This window comes from Taudactylus pleione, unplaced genomic scaffold (assembly GCF_031769625.1).
Source record: "Taudactylus pleione unplaced genomic scaffold, aTauple2 ptg001975l, whole genome shotgun sequence".
In the NCBI taxonomy this organism is placed as follows: domain Eukaryota; kingdom Metazoa; phylum Chordata; class Amphibia; order Anura; family Myobatrachidae; genus Taudactylus; species Taudactylus pleione.
The window spans coordinates 285,104-300,340 of NW_028286371.1; the positions used below are offsets into that span (position 1 = coordinate 285,104).

Genomic DNA, 15,237 nt, shown 5'->3' on the forward strand with positions numbered 1-15,237 from the left:
TGGAAAGACACATATCGCATTCAGTCTAACCTATTGACTGGTTTCAAGAGCATATTTGAATACATTTGTGTTTTCTTTTATTGGACCAATTTCCTTCAAACTGAAACTCCCAGCATGGTTATTCACCATCATTATAAAATAAATATAAGAGATTTCCAATTATTTAACTTTAAAAAGAGCATTTAAAGCTATGGAGCCACTTGGTTAAGTTATGTTATACACATTTTGGTGTCTGGTTGAGGATGGAAATTGATATACAGCAAATTTCAAATCTTTTCTGGTAAATGTACTTTTTTCAATTACAATTGTTGTGTTTATGGTCATCTTAAGGTTCTTCAAGATTGCATTGCATAGAGCAGATTTCATCTTGTGCAATTGATACCAATATTTTGAATATAGGTGCCAATAGATATAACTGAAGGCTGATTTGAACATGTAAGCATATATACTCTACACGTGCAAGCACACTCAGGGTAATGACCACTAATGACTACAAATAACTCTATAAAGATGTCCGGATTTAACATTTTCAAATAATTCTACCCTATGGATCCTAAAGTTGGAAAGCCATGGAAAGTATGACCAATTTTGGATCTCTATTATGTACACACCACACTAACATAAAACAGCTCATTTTAAAATGCATTTAAATAATTTGATTCAAAGTGTCTCCCAGGTATGCCTCAATTATAGATATTGCATATATATCAGAATAGGCCATTTGAAAAGGATTCAACATCACAATAAATAAAACCAAGAGAATGAAAACAGTATACATAAGCCTACATTTTTAATTGTCATATTAGTGCTAAAGTATAATGAAAACCAAAGTTGAAGTGTTCCTTTATAAGGCAGGAGGATTAAATATTTTGTTTTATGCTAACCTGGCCTCTCTCCTACAGCTCGTTAAGAAGTAATGTAATACATTCCTAGTCCATTATAGATGACTACAACTACTTTGCCAATTTTATGTGACTGTCTTGATGCAATCTTGAAGAACCTTAAGATGACCATAAACACAACAATTGTAATTGAAAAAAGTACATTTACCAGAAAAGATTTGAAATTTGCTGTATATCAATTTCCATCCTCAATCAGACACCAAAATGTGTATAAAATAACTTAACCAAGTGGCTCCATAGCCTAGGGGTTAGAGCACTGGTCTTGTAAACCAGAGGTTGTGAGTTCAAATCTCACTAATGCGTCATGCGTAACAATACTCCTGCTAAAACTTAATTTGCAGCAACCTATATTGCAATAGTCTGCTTTAGTATGCTAAATGAGAAGATGATGAATTCACACTTGTATAGCCAAATTGGAAAGACACATATCGCATTCAGTCTAACCTATTGACTGGTTTCAAGAGCATATTTGAAAACATTTGTGTTTTCTTTTATTGGACCAATTTCCTTCAAACTGAAACTCCCAGCATGGTTATTCACCATCATTATAAAATAAATATAAGAGATTTCCAATTATTTAACTTTAAAAAGAGCATTTAAAGCTATGGAGGCACTTGGTTAAGTTATGTTATACACATTTTGGTGTCTGGTTGAGGATGGAAATTGATATACAGCAAATTTCAAATCTTTTCTGGTAAATGTACTTTTTTCAATTACAATTGTTGTGTTTATGGTCATCTTAAGGTTCTTCAAGATTGCATTGCATAGAGCAGATTTCATCTTGTGCAATTGATACCAATATTTTGAATATAGGTGCCAATAGATATAACTGAAGGCTGATTTGAACATGTAAGCATATATACTCTACACGTGCAAGCACACTCAGGGTAATGACCACTAATGACTACAAATAACTCTATAAAGATGTCCGGATTTAACATTTTCAAATAATTCTACCCTATGGATCCTAAAGTTGGAAAGCCATGGAAAGTATGACCAATTTTGGATCTCTATTATGTACACACCACACTAACATAAAACAGCTCATTTTAAAATGCATTTAAATAATTTGATTCAAAGTGTCTCCCAGGTATGCCTCAATTATAGATATTGCATATATATCAGAATAGGCCATTTGAAAAGGATTCAACATCACAATAAATAAAACCAAGAGAATGAAAACAGTATACATAAGCCTACATTTTTAATTGTCATATTAGTGCTAAAGTATAATGAAAACCAAAGTTGAAGTGTTCCTTTATAAGGCAGGAGGATTAAATATTTTGTTTTATGCTAACCTGGCCTCTCTCCTACAGCTCGTTAAGAAGTAAAGTAATACATTCCTAGTCCATTATAGATGACTACAACTACTTTGCCAATTTTATGTGACTGTCTTGATGCAATCTTGAAGAACCTTAAGATGACCATAAACACAACAATTGTAATTGAAAAAAGTACATTTACCAGAAAAGATTTGAAATTTGCTGTATATCAATTTCCATCCTCAATCAGACACCAAAATGTGTATAAAATAACTTAACCAAGTGGCTCCATAGCTCAGGGGTGAGTACACTGGTCTTGTAAACCAGGGGTCGTGAGTTCAAATCTCACTGGGGCCTAATGCGTCATTATTGTTACTCCTGCTAAAACTTAATTTGCAGCAACCTATATTGCAATAGTCTGCTTTAGTATGCTAAATGAGAAGATGATGAATACACACTTGTATAGCCAAATTGGAAAGACACATATCGCATTCAGTCTAACCTATTGACTGGTTTCAAGAGCATATTTGAAAACATTTGTGTTTTCTTTTATTGGACCAATTTCCTTCAAACTGAAACTCCCAGCATGGTTATTCACCATCATTATAAAATAAATATAAGAGATTTCCAATTATTTAACTTTAAAAAGAGCATTTAAAGCTATGGAGCCACTTGGTTAAGTTATGTTATACACATTTTGGTGTCTGGTTGAGGATGGAAATTGATATACAGCAAATTTCAAATCTTTTCTGGTAAATGTACTTTTTTCAATTACAATTGTTGTGTTTATGGTCATCTTAAGGTTCTTCAAGATTGCATTGCATAGAGCAGATTTCATCTTGTGCAATTGATACCAATATTTTGAATATAGGTGCCAATAGATATAACTGAAGGCTGATTTGAACATGTAAGCATATATACTCTACACGTGCAAGCACACTCAGGGTAATGACCACTAATGACTACAAATAACTCTATAAAGATGTCCGGATTCAACATTTTCAAATAATTCTACCCTATGGATCCTAAAGTTGGAAAGCCATGGAAAGTATGACCAATTTTGGATCTCTATTATGTACACACCACACTAACATAAAACAGCTCATTTTAAAATGCATTTAAATAATTTGATTCAAAGTGTCTCCCAGGTATGCCTCAATTATAGATATTGCATATATATCAGAATAGGCCATTTGAAAAGGATTCAACATCACAATAAATAAAACCAAGAGAATGAAAACAGTATACATAAGCCTACATTTTTAATTGTCATATTAGTGCTAAAGTATAATGAAAACCAAAGTTGAAGTGTTCCTTTATAAGGCAGGAGGATTAAATATTTTGTTTTATGCTAACCTGGCCTCTCTCCTACAGCTCGTTAAGAAGTAAAGTAATACATTCCTAGTCCATTATAGATGACTACAACTACTTTGCCATTTTTATGTGACTGTCTTGATGCAATCTTGAAGAACCTTAAGATGACCATAAACACAACAATTGTAATTGAAAAAAGTACATTTACCAGAAAAGATTTGAAATTTGCTGTATATCAATTTCCATCCTCAATCAGACACCAAAATGTGTATAAAATAACTTAACCAAGTGGCTCCATAGCCTAGGGGTTAGAGCACTGGTCTTGTAAACCAGGGGTCGTGAGTTCAAATCTCACTGGGGCCTAATGCGTCATTATTGTTACTCCTGCTAAAACTTAATTTGCAGCAACCTATATTGCAATAGTCTGCTTTAGTATGCTAAATGAGAAGATGATGAATACACACTTGTATAGCCAAATTGGAAAGACACATATCGCATTCAGTCTAACCTATTGACTGGTTTCAAGAGCATATTTGAAAACATTTGTGTTTTCTTTTATTGGACCAATTTCCTTCAAACTGAAACTCCCAGCATGGTTATTCACCATCATTATAAAATAAATATAAGAGATTTCCAATTATTTAACTTTAAAAAGAGCATTTAAAGCTATGGAGGCACTTGGTTAAGTTATGTTATACACATTTTGGTGTCTGGTTGAGGATGGAAATTGATATACAGCAAATTTCAAATCTTTTCTGGTAAATGTACTTTTTTCAATTACAATTGTTGTGTTTATGGTCATCTTAAGGTTCTTCAAGATTGCATTGCATAGAGCAGATTTCATCTTGTGCAATTGATACCAATATTTTGAATATAGGTGCCAATAGATATAACTGAAGGCTGATTTGAACATGTAAGCATATATACTCTACACGTGCAAGCACACTCAGGGTAATGACCACTAATGACTACAAATAACTCTATAAAGATGTCCGGATTTAACATTTTCAAATAATTCTACCCTATGGATCCTAAAGTTGGAAAGCCATGGAAAGTATGACCAATTTTGGATCTCTATTATGTACACACCACACTAACATAAAACAGCTCATTTTAAAATGCATTTAAATAATTTGATTCAAAGTGTCTCCCAGGTATGCCTCAATTATAGATATTGCATATATATCAGAATAGGCCATTTGAAAAGGATTCAACATCACAATAAATAAAACCAAGAGAATGAATACAGTATACATAAGCCTACATTTTTAATTGTCATATTAGTGCTAAAGTATAATGAAAACCAAAGTTGAAGTGTTCCTTTATAAGGCAGGAGGATTAAATATTTTGTTTTATGCTAAACTGGCCTCTCTCCTACAGCTCGTTAAGAAGTAAAGTAATACATTCCTAGTCCATTATAGATGACTACAACTACTTTGCCAATTTTATGTGACTGTCTTGATGCAATCTTGAAGAACCTTAAGATGACCATAAACACAACAATTGTAATTGAAAAAAGTACATTTACCAGAAAAGATTTGAAATTTGCTGTATATCAATTTCCATCCTCAATCAGACACCAAAATGTGTATAAAATAACTTAACCAAGTGGCTCCATAGCCTAGGGGTTAGAGCACTGGTCTTGTAAACCAGAGGTTGTGAGTTCAAATCTCACTGGGGCCTAATGCATCATTATTGTTACTCCTGCTAAAACTTAATTTGCAGCAACCTATATTGCAATAGTCTGCTTTAGTATGCTAAATGAGAAGATGATGAATACACACTTGTATAGCCAAATTGGAAAGACACATATCGCATTCAGTCTAACCTATTGACTGGTTTCAAGAGCATATTTGAAAACATTTGTGTTTTCTTTTATTGGACCAATTTCCTTCAAACTGAAACTCCCAGCATGGTTATTCACCATCATTATAAAATAAATATAAGAGATTTCCAATTATTTAACTTTAAAAAGAGCATTTAAAGCTATGGAGCCACTTGGTTAAGTTATGTTATACACATTTTGGTGTCTGGTTGAGGATGGAAATTGATATACAGCAAATTTCAAATCTTTTCTGGTAAATGTACTTTTTTCAATTACAATTGTTGTGTTTATGGTCATCTTAAGGTTCTTCAAGATTGCATTGCATAGAGCAGATTTCATCTTGTGCAATTGATACCAATATTTTGAACATAGGTGTCAATAGATATAACTGACACCTATGGCTGATTTGAACATGTAAGCATATATACTCTACACGTGCAAGCACACTCAGGGTAATGACCACTAATGACTACAAATAACTCTATAAAGATGTCCGGATTTAACATTTTCAAATAATTCTACCCTATGGATCCTAAAGTTGGAAAGCCATGGAAAGTATGACCAATTTTGGATCTCTATTATGTACACACCACACTAACATAAAACAGCTCATTTTAAAATGCATTTAAATAATTTGATTCAAAGTGTCTCCCAGGTATGCCTCAATTATAGATATTGCATATATATCAGAATAGGCCATTTGAAAAGGATACAACATCACAATAAATAGAACCAAGAGAATGAAAACAGTATACATAAGCCTACATTTTTAATTGTCATATTAGTTCTAAAGTATAATGAAAACCAAAGTTGAAGTGTTCCTTTATAAGGCAGGAGGATTAAATATTTTGTTTTATGCTAACCTGGCCTCTCTCCTACAGCTCGTTAAGAAGTAATGTAATACATTCCTAGTCCATTATAGATGACTACAACTACTTTGCCAATTTTATGTGACTGTCTTGATGCAATCTTGAAGAACCTTAAGATGACCATAAACACAACAATTGTAATTGAAAAAAGTACATTTACCAGAAAAGATTTGAAATTTGCTGTATATCAATTTCCATCCTCAATCAGACACCAAAATGTGTATAAAATAACTTAACCAAGTGGCTCCATAGCCTAGGGGTTAGAGCACTGGTCTTGTAAACCAGAGGTTGTGAGTTCAAATCTCACTAATGCGTCATGCGTAACAATACTCCTGCTAAAACTTAATTTGCAGCAACCTATATTGCAATAGTCTGCTTTAGTATGCTAAATGAGAAGATGATGAATTCACACTTGTATAGCCAAATTGGAAAGACACATATCGCATTCAGTCTAACCTATTGACTGGTTTCAAGAGCATATTTGAAAACATTTGTGTTTTCTTTTATTGGACCAATTTCCTTCAAACTGAAACTCCCAGCATGGTTATTCACCATCATTATAAAATAAATATAAGAGATTTCCAATTATTTAACTTTAAAAAGAGCATTTAAAGCTATGGAGGCACTTGGTTAAGTTATGTTATACACATTTTGGTGTCTGGTTGAGGATGGAAATTGATATACAGCAAATTTCAAATCTTTTCTGGTAAATGTACTTTTTTCAATTACAATTGTTGTGTTTATGGTCATCTTAAGGTTCTTCAAGATTGCATTGCATAGAGCAGATTTCATCTTGTGCAATTGATACCAATATTTTGAATATAGGTGCCAATAGATATAACTGAAGGCTGATTTGAACATGTAAGCATATATACTCTACACGTGCAAGCACACTCAGGGTAATGACCACTAATGACTACAAATAACTCTATAAAGATGTCCGGATTTAACATTTTCAAATAATTCTACCCTATGGATCCTAAAGTTGGAAAGCCATGGAAAGTATGACCAATTTTGGATCTCTATTATGTACACACCACACTAACATAAAACAGCTCATTTTAAAATGCATTTAAATAATTTGATTCAAAGTGTCTCCCAGGTATGCCTCAATTATAGATATTGCATATATATCAGAATAGGCCATTTGAAAAGGATTCAACATCACAATAAATAAAACCAAGAGAATGAAAACAGTATACATAAGCCTACATTTTTAATTGTCATATTAGTGCTAAAGTATAATGAAAACCAAAGTTGAAGTGTTCCTTTATAAGGCAGGAGGATTAAATATTTTGTTTTATGCTAACCTGGCCTCTCTCCTACAGCTCGTTAAGAAGTAAAGTAATACATTCCTAGTCCATTATAGATGACTACAACTACTTTGCCAATTTTATGTGACTGTCTTGATGCAATCTTGAAGAACCTTAAGATGACCATAAACACAACAATTGTAATTGAAAAAAGTACATTTACCAGAAAAGATTTGAAATTTGCTGTATATCAATTTCCATCCTCAATCAGACACCAAAATGTGTATAAAATAACTTAACCAAGTGGCTCCATAGCTCAGGGGTGAGTACACTGGTCTTGTAAACCAGGGGTCGTGAGTTCAAATCTCACTGGGGCCTAATGCGTCATTATTGTTACTCCTGCTAAAACTTAATTTGCAGCAACCTATATTGCAATAGTCTGCTTTAGTATGCTAAATGAGAAGATGATGAATACACACTTGTATAGCCAAATTGGAAAGACACATATCGCATTCAGTCTAACCTATTGACTGGTTTCAAGAGCATATTTGAAAACATTTGTGTTTTCTTTTATTGGACCAATTTCCTTCAAACTGAAACTCCCAGCATGGTTATTCACCATCATTATAAAATAAATATAAGAGATTTCCAATTATTTAACTTTAAAAAGAGCATTTAAAGCTATGGAGCCACTTGGTTAAGTTATGTTATACACATTTTGGTGTCTGGTTGAGGATGGAAATTGATATACAGCAAATTTCAAATCTTTTCTGGTAAATGTACTTTTTTCAATTACAATTGTTGTGTTTATGGTCATCTTAAGGTTCTTCAAGATTGCATTGCATAGAGCAGATTTCATCTTGTGCAATTGATACCAATATTTTGAATATAGGTGCCAATAGATATAACTGAAGGCTGATTTGAACATGTAAGCATATATACTCTACACGTGCAAGCACACTCAGGGTAATGACCACTAATGACTACAAATAACTCTATAAAGATGTCCGGATTCAACATTTTCAAATAATTCTACCCTATGGATCCTAAAGTTGGAAAGCCATGGAAAGTATGACCAATTTTGGATCTCTATTATGTACACACCACACTAACATAAAACAGCTCATTTTAAAATGCATTTAAATAATTTGATTCAAAGTGTCTCCCAGGTATGCCTCAATTATAGATATTGCATATATATCAGAATAGGCCATTTGAAAAGGATTCAACATCACAATAAATAAAACCAAGAGAATGAAAACAGTATACATAAGCCTACATTTTTAATTGTCATATTAGTGCTAAAGTATAATGAAAACCAAAGTTGAAGTGTTCCTTTATAAGGCAGGAGGATTAAATATTTTGTTTTATGCTAACCTGGCCTCTCTCCTACAGCTCGTTAAGAAGTAAAGTAATACATTCCTAGTCCATTATAGATGACTACAACTACTTTGCCATTTTTATGTGACTGTCTTGATGCAATCTTGAAGAACCTTAAGATGACCATAAACACAACAATTGTAATTGAAAAAAGTACATTTACCAGAAAAGATTTGAAATTTGCTGTATATCAATTTCCATCCTCAATCAGACACCAAAATGTGTATAAAATAACTTAACCAAGTGGCTCCATAGCCTAGGGGTTAGAGCACTGGTCTTGTAAACCAGGGGTCGTGAGTTCAAATCTCACTGGGGCCTAATGCGTCATTATTGTTACTCCTGCTAAAACTTAATTTGCAGCAACCTATATTGCAATAGTCTGCTTTAGTATGCTAAATGAGAAGATGATGAATACACACTTGTATAGCCAAATTGGAAAGACACATATCGCATTCAGTCTAACCTATTGACTGGTTTCAAGAGCATATTTGAAAACATTTGTGTTTTCTTTTATTGGACCAATTTCCTTCAAACTGAAACTCCCAGCATGGTTATTCACCATCATTATAAAATAAATATAAGAGATTTCCAATTATTTAACTTTAAAAAGAGCATTTAAAGCTATGGAGGCACTTGGTTAAGTTATGTTATACACATTTTGGTGTCTGGTTGAGGATGGAAATTGATATACAGCAAATTTCAAATCTTTTCTGGTAAATGTACTTTTTTCAATTACAATTGTTGTGTTTATGGTCATCTTAAGGTTCTTCAAGATTGCATTGCATAGAGCAGATTTCATCTTGTGCAATTGATACCAATATTTTGAATATAGGTGCCAATAGATATAACTGAAGGCTGATTTGAACATGTAAGCATATATACTCTACACGTGCAAGCACACTCAGGGTAATGACCACTAATGACTACAAATAACTCTATAAAGATGTCCGGATTTAACATTTTCAAATAATTCTACCCTATGGATCCTAAAGTTGGAAAGCCATGGAAAGTATGACCAATTTTGGATCTCTATTATGTACACACCACACTAACATAAAACAGCTCATTTTAAAATGCATTTAAATAATTTGATTCAAAGTGTCTCCCAGGTATGCCTCAATTATAGATATTGCATATATATCAGAATAGGCCATTTGAAAAGGATTCAACATCACAATAAATAAAACCAAGAGAATGAATACAGTATACATAAGCCTACATTTTTAATTGTCATATTAGTGCTAAAGTATAATGAAAACCAAAGTTGAAGTGTTCCTTTATAAGGCAGGAGGATTAAATATTTTGTTTTATGCTAAACTGGCCTCTCTCCTACAGCTCGTTAAGAAGTAAAGTAATACATTCCTAGTCCATTATAGATGACTACAACTACTTTGCCAATTTTATGTGACTGTCTTGATGCAATCTTGAAGAACCTTAAGATGACCATAAACACAACAATTGTAATTGAAAAAAGTACATTTACCAGAAAAGATTTGAAATTTGCTGTATATCAATTTCCATCCTCAATCAGACACCAAAATGTGTATAAAATAACTTAACCAAGTGGCTCCATAGCCTAGGGGTTAGAGCACTGGTCTTGTAAACCAGAGGTTGTGAGTTCAAATCTCACTGGGGCCTAATGCATCATTATTGTTACTCCTGCTAAAACTTAATTTGCAGCAACCTATATTGCAATAGTCTGCTTTAGTATGCTAAATGAGAAGATGATGAATACACACTTGTATAGCCAAATTGGAAAGACACATATCGCATTCAGTCTAACCTATTGACTGGTTTCAAGAGCATATTTGAAAACATTTGTGTTTTCTTTTATTGGACCAATTTCCTTCAAACTGAAACTCCCAGCATGGTTATTCACCATCATTATAAAATAAATATAAGAGATTTCCAATTATTTAACTTTAAAAAGAGCATTTAAAGCTATGGAGCCACTTGGTTAAGTTATGTTATACACATTTTGGTGTCTGGTTGAGGATGGAAATTGATATACAGCAAATTTCAAATCTTTTCTGGTAAATGTACTTTTTTCAATTACAATTGTTGTGTTTATGGTCATCTTAAGGTTCTTCAAGATTGCATTGCATAGAGCAGATTTCATCTTGTGCAATTGATACCAATATTTTGAACATAGGTGTCAATAGATATAACTGACACCTATGGCTGATTTGAACATGTAAGCATATATACTCTACACGTGCAAGCACACTCAGGGTAATGACCACTAATGACTACAAATAACTCTATAAAGATGTCCGGATTTAACATTTTCAAATAATTCTACCCTATGGATCCTAAAGTTGGAAAGCCATGGAAAGTATGACCAATTTTGGATCTCTATTATGTACACACCACACTAACATAAAACAGCTCATTTTAAAATGCATTTAAATAATTTGATTCAAAGTGTCTCCCAGGTATGCCTCAATTATAGATATTGCATATATATCAGAATAGGCCATTTGAAAAGGATACAACATCACAATAAATAGAACCAAGAGAATGAAAACAGTATACATAAGCCTACATTTTTAATTGTCATATTAGTTCTAAAGTATAATGAAAACCAAAGTTGAAGTGTTCCTTTATAAGGCAGGAGGATTAAATGTTTTGTTTTATGTTAACCTGGCCTCTCTCCTACAGCTCGTTAAGAAGTAAAGTAATACATTCCTAGTCCATTATAGATGACTACAACTACTTTGCCAATTTTATGTGACTGTCTTGATGCAATCTTGAAGAACCTTAAGATGACCATAAACACAACAATTGTAATTGAAAAAAGTACATTTACCAGAAAAGATTTGAAATTTGCTGTATATCAATTTCCATCCTCAATCAGACACCAAAATGTGTATAAAATAACTTAACCAAGTGGCTCCATAGCCTAGGGGTTAGAGCACTGGTCTTGTAAACCAGAGGTTGTGAGTTCAAATCTCACTGGGGCCTTTATTGTTACTCCTGCTAAAACTTAATTTGCAGCAACCTATATTGCAATAGTCTGCTTTAGTATGCTAAATGAGAAGATGATGAATACACACTTGTATAGCCAAATTGGAAAGACACATATCGCATTCAGTCTAACCTATTGACTGGTTTCAAGAGCATATTTGAAAACATTTGTGTTTTCTTTTATTGGACCAATTTCCTTCAAACTGAAACTCCCAGCATGGTTATTCACCATCATTATAAAATAAATATAAGAGATTTCCAATTATTTAACTTTAAAAAGAGCATTTAAAGCTATGGAGCCACTTGGTTAAGTTATGTTATACACATTTTGGTGTCTGGTTGAGGATGGAAATTGATATACAGCAAATTTCAAATCTTTTCTGGTAAATGTACTTTTTTCAATTACAATTGTTGTGTTTATGGTCATCTTAAGGTTCTTCAAGATTGCATTGCATAGAGCAGATTTCATCTTGTGCAATTGATACCAATATTTTGAACATAGGTGTCAATAGATATAACTGACACCTATGGCTGATTTGAACATGTAAGCATATATACTCTACACGTGCAAGCACACTCAGGGTAATGACCACTAATGACTACAAATAACTCTATAAAGATGTCCGGATTTAACATTTTCAAATAATTCTACCCTATGGATCCTAAAGTTGGAAAGCCATGGAAAGTATGACCAATTTTGGATCTCTATTATGTACACACCACACTAACATAAAACAGCTCATTTTAAAATGCATTTAAATAATTTGATTCAAAGTGTCTCCCAGGTATGCCTCAATTATAGATATTGCATATATATCAGAATAGGCCATTTGAAAAGGATACAACATCACAATAAATAGAACCAAGAGAATGAAAACAGTATACATAAGCCTACATTTTTAATTGTCATATTAGTTCTAAAGTATAATGAAAACCAAAGTTGAAGTGTTCCTTTATAAGGCAGGAGGATTAAATGTTTTGTTTTATGTTAACCTGGCCTCTCTCCTACAGCTCGTTAAGAAGTAAAGTAATACATTCCTAGTCCATTATAGATGACTACAACTACTTTGCCAATTTTATGTGACTGTCTTGATGCAATCTTGAAGAACCTTAAGATGACCATAAACACAACAATTGTAATTGAAAAAAGTACATTTACCAGAAAAGATTTGAAATTTGCTGTATATCAATTTCCATCCTCAATCAGACACCAAAATGTGTATAAAATAACTTAACCAAGTGGCTCCATAGCCTAGGGGTTAGAGCACTGGTCTTGTAAACCAGAGGTTGTGAGTTCAAATCTCACTGGGGCCTTTATTGTTACTCCTGCTAAAACTTAATTTGCAGCAACCTATATTGCAATAGTCTGCTTTAGTATGCTAAATGAGAAGATGATGAATACACACTTGTATAGCCAAATTGGAAAGACACATATCGCATTCAGTCTAACCTATTGACTGGTTTCAAGAGCATATTTGAAAACATTTGTGTTTTCTTTTATTGGACCAATTTCCTTCAAACTGAAACTCCCAGCATGGTTATTCACCATCATTATAAAATAAATATAAGAGATTTCCAATTATTTAACTTTAAAAAGAGCATTTAAAGCTATGGAGCCACTTGGTTAAGTTATGTTATACACATTTTGGTGTCTGGTTGAGGATGGAAATTGATATACAGCAAATTTCAAATCTTTTCTGGTAAATGTACTTTTTTCAATTACAATTGTTGTGTTTATGGTCATCTTAAGGTTCTTCAAGATTGCATTGCATAGAGCAGATTTCATCTTGTGCAATTGATACCAATATTTTGAATATAGGTGCCAATAGATATAACTGAAGGCTGATTTGAACATGTAAGCATATATACTCTACACGTGCAAGCACACTCAGGGTAATGACCACCACACTAACATAAAACAGCTCATTTTAAAATGCATTTAAATAATTTGATTCAAAGTGTCTCCCAGGTATGCCTCAATTATAGATATTGCATATATATCAGATTAGGCCATTTGAAAAGGATTCAACATCACAATAAATAGAACCAAGAGAATGAAAACAGTATACATAAGCCTACATTTTTAATTGTCATATTAGTGCTAAAGTATAATGAAAACCAAAGTTGAAGTGTTCCTTTATAAGGCAGGAGGATTAAACATTTTGTTTTATGTTAACCTGGCCTCTCTCCTACAGCTCGTTAAGAAGTAAAGTAATACATTCCTAGTCCATTATAGATGACTACAACTACTTTGCCAATTTTATGTGACTGTCTTGATGCAATCTTCAAGAACCTTAAGATGACCATAAACACAACAATTGTAATTGAAAAAAGTACATTTACCAGAAAAGATTTGAAATTTGCTGAATATCAATTTCCATCCTCAACCAGACACCAAAATCTGTATAAAATAACTTAACCAAGTGGCTCCATAGCTCAGGGGTTAGAGCACTGGTCTTGTAAACCAGGGGTCGTGAGTTCAAATCTCACTGGGGCCTAATGCATCATTATTGTTACTGCTGCTAAAACTTAATTTGCAGCAACCTATATTGCAATAGTCTGCTTTAGTATGCTATAGCCAAATTGGAAAGACACATATCACATTCAGTCTAACCTATTGACTGGTTTCAAGAGCATATTTGAAAACATTTGTGTTTTCTTTTATTGGACCAATTTCCTTCAAACTGAAACTCCCAGCATGGTTATTCACCATCATTATAAAATAAATATAAGAGATTTCCAATTATTTAACTTTAAAAAGAGCATTTAAAGCTATGGAGCCACTTGGTTAAGTTATGTTATACACATTTTGGTGTCTGGTTGAGGATGGAAATTGATATACAGCAAATTTCAAATCTTTTCTGGTAAATGTACTTTTTTCAATTACAATTGTTGTGTTTATGGTCATCTTAAGGTTCTTCAAGATTGCATTGCATAGAGCAGATTTCATCTTGTGCAATTGATACCAATATTTTGAATATAGGTGCCAATAGATATAACTGAAGGCTGATTTGAACATGTAAGCATATATACTCTACACGTGCAAGCACACTCAGGGTAATGACCACTAATGACTACAAATAACTCTATAAAGATGTCCGGATTTAACATTTTCAAATAATTCTACCCTATGGATCCTAAAGTTGGAAAGCCATGGAAAGTATGACCAATTTTGGATCTCTATTATGTACACACCACACTAACATAAAACAGCTCATTTTAAAATGCATTTAAATAATTTGATTCAAAGTGTCTCCCAGGTATGCCTCAATTATAGATATTGCATATATATCAGAATAGGCCATTTGAAAAGGATACAACATCACAATAAATAGAACCAAGAGAATGAAAACAGTATACATAAGCCTACATTTTTAATTGTCATATTAGTTCTAAAGTATAATGAAAACCAAAGTTGAAGTGTTCCTTTATAAGGCAGGAGGATTAAATGTTTTGTTTTATGTT

At 32.8% G+C, this 15,237-nt stretch overlaps 9 non-coding genes across 9 annotated transcripts; all 9 read left to right on the forward strand.

Annotated features, from left to right (window-relative positions):
* Positions 1 to 2,448: 2,448 nt before the first annotated feature.
* TRNAT-UGU (transfer RNA threonine (anticodon UGU)) lies at positions 2,449 to 2,521 on the forward strand. The gene has a single exon. It is a non-coding gene; the product is annotated as a tRNA-Thr (tRNA).
* A 1,247-nt stretch (positions 2,522 to 3,768) lies between these two features.
* Positions 3,769 to 3,841, forward strand: TRNAT-UGU (transfer RNA threonine (anticodon UGU)). The gene has a single exon. It is a non-coding gene; the product is annotated as a tRNA-Thr (tRNA).
* Positions 3,842 to 5,088: 1,247 nt separating this feature from the next.
* Positions 5,089 to 5,161, forward strand: TRNAT-UGU (transfer RNA threonine (anticodon UGU)). The gene has a single exon. It is a non-coding gene; the product is annotated as a tRNA-Thr (tRNA).
* A 2,569-nt stretch (positions 5,162 to 7,730) lies between these two features.
* Positions 7,731 to 7,803, forward strand: TRNAT-UGU (transfer RNA threonine (anticodon UGU)). The gene has a single exon. It is a non-coding gene; the product is annotated as a tRNA-Thr (tRNA).
* A 1,247-nt stretch (positions 7,804 to 9,050) lies between these two features.
* On the forward strand, positions 9,051 to 9,123 carry TRNAT-UGU (transfer RNA threonine (anticodon UGU)). Its single transcript has one exon. It is a non-coding gene; the product is annotated as a tRNA-Thr (tRNA).
* Positions 9,124 to 10,370: 1,247 nt separating this feature from the next.
* TRNAT-UGU (transfer RNA threonine (anticodon UGU)) lies at positions 10,371 to 10,443 on the forward strand. The gene has a single exon. It is a non-coding gene; the product is annotated as a tRNA-Thr (tRNA).
* A 1,253-nt stretch (positions 10,444 to 11,696) lies between these two features.
* TRNAT-UGU (transfer RNA threonine (anticodon UGU)) lies at positions 11,697 to 11,769 on the forward strand. The gene has a single exon. It is a non-coding gene; the product is annotated as a tRNA-Thr (tRNA).
* A 1,244-nt stretch (positions 11,770 to 13,013) lies between these two features.
* Positions 13,014 to 13,086, forward strand: TRNAT-UGU (transfer RNA threonine (anticodon UGU)). The gene has a single exon. It is a non-coding gene; the product is annotated as a tRNA-Thr (tRNA).
* Positions 13,087 to 14,197: 1,111 nt separating this feature from the next.
* TRNAT-UGU (transfer RNA threonine (anticodon UGU)) lies at positions 14,198 to 14,270 on the forward strand. Its single transcript has one exon. It is a non-coding gene; the product is annotated as a tRNA-Thr (tRNA).
* Positions 14,271 to 15,237: the final 967 nt, after the last annotated feature.